General features: G+C 47.8%; 1 protein-coding gene across 1 annotated transcript in view; it reads left to right on the top strand.

The window, feature by feature from the left end:
• Tpt1 (tumor protein, translationally-controlled 1) overlaps positions 1–5,484 on the top strand; it is a 19,693-nt gene that overhangs the window by 694 nt on the left and 13,515 nt on the right. The window lies entirely within an intron of this gene.

Raw genomic sequence — 5,484 nt, 5'->3', positions numbered from 1 at the left:
GGGCAGGAGAGACCGTGAGACTCCTATCTCCAATAAACCACCAGAAAACCGGAAGTGGCACTGTAGCTCAAGTGGTAAAGCGCTAGCCTTGAGCTGAAGAGCTGAGGGACAGCGCCCAGGCCCAGAGTTCAAGCCCCACGGCCGACAAAGAAAAAAGATAGAAGTCTAAAAGCTAAGAAACTCACTCATATTCCAAGTTTTGATTCCTTTCCAGAATCCTTTGGCTTTTTTCCCCTTACTTCCAGTAAGTTCAGGTAGTTTTTCTACTCCATATTTCCAAATTTAGAGTTGTCATCTACAAGAGTCAGTTTGATAGAATGTTACTTGGTTGTCGCCATAATGAACCTTTTTTAGGATCTTTAAGGACCACTTAATCACCCACTATCCACTACTCTTCACTGCCCTCTGCATCCCAGAAAGTTCATTCTGGAAAGTCTCAGACATGGTCATGCAATTTGCATGTCCATCTGATTTATGAAATCCATGGATCAGTGAGATACCCCACTCTTCAATTCACCCATTTTAAAGTTCAAAGGCATACATAGATGGATATAATGAATGTATTTAAGTCCAAAGAAGGCTGGATATGATATCTTGTGCCTGTAATCCCAGCTATTCAATAGATAGAAATTAGGCTAGGCAAAAAAGTTAGCAACACCTATCTCACAAACAAGTAAAAATCATGGTAGGGCTGGGAAGGTGGCTCAGTGGTAGAGCGCTTGCCTTGCATGCATGAGGCCCTGGGTTAGATTCCTCAGCACCACATAAGCAAAAAGAAAAAAGCCAGAAGTGGCGCTGTGGCTCAAGTGGTAAAGCACTAGCCTTGAGCTGAAGAGCTGAGGGACAGCTCCCAGGCCCAGAGTTCAGGCCCCACGACCGGACCCCCCCACACACACACAAAAAAAATATCATGGTAGTTTATGTCTGCCATCCCAGACAAGAGGAAAGGCTATAGGTAGGATCTCAAAACAAGGCCAATGAGGGGGGAGGGGGGTAAAGACCCTATAAAAATAAAGCAAAAAGGGCTAAGGCTCAAGTGATAAAGCAAAAGCCCTAAGTTTAAACCCTAGTAGAACTAAATAAATAAATCCTTAGGATTAAGATTCCAGAGAGATGGACAGAATCTAATGGGCTGGGTTAGGCCCAGTCAGGAACCAGCTGTGTGACCTTGAACTAATCAAGTCTCTTTTGTAAGCCAGTAACAGAAGAGAAGATTCTCCCTCCCTCCCTCCCTTCATTCTTCCCTTTCTCCCTTTCTCCTTTCTCCCTTCCCTCCCTTCCTCACCCCCATTCCCACTTACCATAAAGGTTGAGAGATAAAATAAGTCAATATATTGGAAGTTTTACAGACTGTGCATTGTGATTTACTGTGACTCCTTAAATTTAAACCTAATTGTAGTTCCCAGGGCTTGTCTCCCAAAGGGGTTTATGCAAGGTGTGTGAATACACAGGGAATGAAGAATCTTTTTCCCTGGCACTGTTTAGGGACAGCAATGTGTGAGCACAGTGAACACTCACATGGGTTTGCTTTCTTTGCTTTTAGAAGCCCAAGCTAAAGATGTGCAGATCTGCTCAAGATAGTCAAAGACACAGAATAAAATAAAAATCCTCCTAGGTTTTATTTCTAACAGTGGATATGCTGCCTACAACAGATTTCAGGCCCTGAAGTGTCTTCCAAGGGGAAATAGGAGCCCAGGGATGACTGGGGAAGGGAGCTCAGATGGTGTCACAGGAATCCAGTTAAGGGACTGTTTTGGAGGAGACAGGGAAATGGGAGGAAGGGGGAAAAAGAATAATAGAGGGTTTGAAAGAAGGTGGAACGGTGGAAACAGATTGTTTGCAACCAAGAAATGCATCCGGTGGCTCCCTGGATGTTCTATGGCTGTACTGAAGCCCTTCTAATGAAGCACCTGTTCCTGTCTGCCACCTAGAGGAAAAGCAACTGAACTGAAAAGACTGGCAGGAGCCAAGACAGCCCGGGCTCCCCAAACTACACCGGTGCCAGTTGCCAAATGGAAATGGGCGGTGCTCCCTCCTCAGGAAACCACCTCTGCCTGATCCCGAACCCGTGCCTTATCCCGACCCGGCTCAAACCTGAAGCAACCTCAGGACGTAGGCATCGCATCCCACCGTTCGCCTCCCCACTTTGCCAGGACGGGGTCGGGTGCCAGAAAAGTCACACACAGACAGACAGACAGACACACACAGAGACACACACAAAGACACAGACACGCACGCACACACACAAAGACACACACGCACACCCACAGACACACACACATAGACACACACGCGCACACACACACACACTCACGCACACACACAGACACACGCACGCACACACATAGACACACACGCGCACACACACACGCACGCACGCAGACACACGCACACACACACACACGCACGCACACACACGCGCGCACACACAGACACACACACCACACACGCACGCACACACACGCACGCACACACACGCACGCACACAGCTGGGGTGGTGGGATCCAGGCGGCCCCACCCACGGGTCCCGAAGCCCCTAATCATCAGAATCGCCGGGAACGTCTTCCAGTCAGGGACCTGACCCCAGCAGTTCCAGCTGAACCAGAATCTCCAGGGACTCCGCCCAGAAACCTGTCACTTGGTTGTGTTTTTTAATGATGACCCGGGCCGGACGCGGACGGCTGGTCACTTAGCTGGGAAACGAAGCCGTCCCGGGAGGAAGGCGTCCAGCGGAAGTGCCGGAATCCTCCCCGGCCCGGCCTGGCCTCGGCCCGGCCTGACCCCGCCCCCGCCCCCGGCCCGGCCCGGCCCACCCCGCCCCGCGGCGTCCCTGGCCCGCCGCTGCTCCCCAGCGCCCTCTGCCGGACACTCCGCTACAGCCCGCTCCTCTGCCGGCAAGTGTAAGGGTGTCAAGCAGCGCTCCCCAAACTCGCTCTGTTAACCCAACAATAAAAGGTGACAGATGTAAACCAGAAGGGACGGGACTAGTGTTGGGTTAGGTGGTGAGGAGGAAACTGTCAAACTTGGCACGAGGGCTCAGGGCTTTGGGTTCTGGAGGGGCCACTGGCTGCGATGTTGGGGAGCAAGTTTAGGTGAGTAAGTAGAATTCAGCACTGCACACCTGGAGCTTGAGGTGATGGTGTAACAGCTAAGTGAAAAACCAGGAGGTTTTGGGATAAATGACGCGTGTGTGTGTGTGTGTGTGTACACGCCTGCACGCATGCTAAGTCCTGGGGCTTGAATGCGGGGCCTGAGCCGGTGTCCCTTAGCTTTATTGCTTACAGGTTAGTCCCCTTCTACCATCTTAAACACAGCTCCACTTCTGGCTTTCTAGTAACTAATCGGAGATACAAGTTTCATACACTTTCCTGTTCTGGCTGGCTTTGAACTGTGATCTTCAGCTCTCAGCCTTCTGAGCAGCTAAGATTTACAGGCGTGAGCCACTGGCATCCAGCTTAGGCTCTATCTTTAAAATACACCCAATTAAAGCATATATTAGACTTTAATTTGGAGTGGATTTTTTTTTGTCTACATCTAGTTAGCTGTTAGGGGTAAAGAATGTGTATCAACAGGTCAAACTGGAAATGAAGTTCTCTCCACTCATTAACTGTCATGAAATGAAATTAGCTGTGACACATCAGCATGCTTGTTCTTGAGAGGCACTTGGTGGGGTGACTTAGCAATACCCACACCTTGTTCAACTACATATGTCCCAAGAATCACCATGGTTGCTGACTGCTAAGTATGATCCTAATAAATGGGTCCATGATGGGAGAAGAAAAACTTACTGGCTGGGCAGTGGTGGCTCATGCCTATGATCCTAACTACTCAGGAGGCTGACATCTGAAGATTATGGTTTGAGGGAAAGTCTATGAAACTCTTATCACCAATTAACCATCCAAAAAAAGCTGAAAAAAAACACATAAAAGAATAGAGTTGTGGCTCAAGTGGCAAAGTACTAGCCTTTAGCAAAAGCTTAGCCACAATGCCCTGAGTTCAAGCCCCAGGACTGGCACAAAGAAACAGAAGAAGAAACTCACTAATGACAAAGAAAATGCCACATGTCTCATCATGATCTTTGAAGCTACAGGCTCCAATGTGCCCACAAAGCATAAGTCACCATTTTTTAAGTTTTGCCTATACTTTCTTTTTTCAGTAATACTAGAGTTCAAACTCAAGGCCTGCTCTTGATAAACAGGAACTCTACAGTTTGAACCATACCCCACCCCAGTCCATTTTACTTGAGCTAGTTATCAGATAGTATCTCATGTTTTTGCATGGGGTGCCTCAAGCAGTCCTCCAGTACCTGGGATTAGAGGCAAGAGCCACCATGTCTAGCCTTGGTTCCAGTTTTTTTTCTTTTCTTTTTCTTTTTGCCAGTAATAGGATTAAATTCAGGGCCTTAGGCTCTCACTTGGCTTTTTCACTCACAGCTGGCATTCTACCACTTGAGCCGTGCCTCCAGTTCCCTAAATTTGTTTCTTTTCTATATTTTTCCTTTTTTCCCCTCCCCCTCCTTTTCTTTTTCTTTTTTTCCCTTTCTTTCTTTCTTTTTTTTTTTTTTTTTTTTGGTCGGTTGTGGGGCTTGAATTCTGGGCTTGGGCACTGTCCCTGTGCTCTTTAGCTCAAGGCGAGCGCTCTACCGCATGAGCCACAGTGCCACTTCCGGTTTTCTAGTAGTTTATTGGAGATAAGAATCTTAGGGCCTTTCCTACCTGGGCTAGCTTTGAACCCTGATCCTCAGATCTCAGCCTCCTGAGTAGCTAGGATTACAGGCGTGTGCCACCAGCGCCTGGCCTCCTTATTTTTATGCCACTACAGGGGCTTGAACCCAGGGCCTCATACTCTAGGCTTCATTTTTTTTCTGCTCATGGATGATACCTAACACTTGAGATATGCTTCCAGTCCAGCTTTTTGCTGATTTTTGGCACTTGTCCTAGGGCTTGAACTCAGGGCCTGCGGGCTATTCCTGAGCTTTTGTACTCAAAGCTAGTACTCTACCACTTGAGCCACAGTTCCATTTCTGGCTTTTTCTGGTGGTTAATTGGAAATAAGAGTCTCATGGACTTTCCTGCTTCAGCTGGCTTTGAACTTTGATCCTTTGAACTTTTGATCCTTTGAACTTTCTCTTTTGAATAGATAGCATTACATGTGCAAGCCAAATGTGTGCATGGATTCTGATGGTTATTTTAATGATGGTGTCTCACAACTGTAATCTTAGCTATTCAGGAGGCCAAGACTTGAGAATCTAGGTTCAAAGCCAGCCCAAGCAAGAAAGTTCATGAGACTCTTATCTCCAATAAACTCTTCCCCCCACCCCCCAAATAGCCAGAAGTAGAGTTATGGCTCAAGTGGCTGAGTACTAGCACTGAACAAAAGAAGCTCAGAGGGGCTGGGAAGGTGGCTCAGTGGTAGAGCACTTGCCTTGCATGCCTGAGGCCCTGGGTTCAATTCCTCAGCACCACATAAGCAAAAAGAAAAAAG

This window comes from Dipodomys ordii, unplaced genomic scaffold, assembly GCF_000151885.1.
Source record: "Dipodomys ordii isolate 6190 unplaced genomic scaffold, Dord_2.0 Scaffold1, whole genome shotgun sequence".
Taxonomy (NCBI): domain Eukaryota; kingdom Metazoa; phylum Chordata; class Mammalia; order Rodentia; family Heteromyidae; genus Dipodomys; species Dipodomys ordii.
Note: the sequence above shows the minus strand (reverse complement) of the source record. Positions and strands in the feature narration are given on the sequence as shown.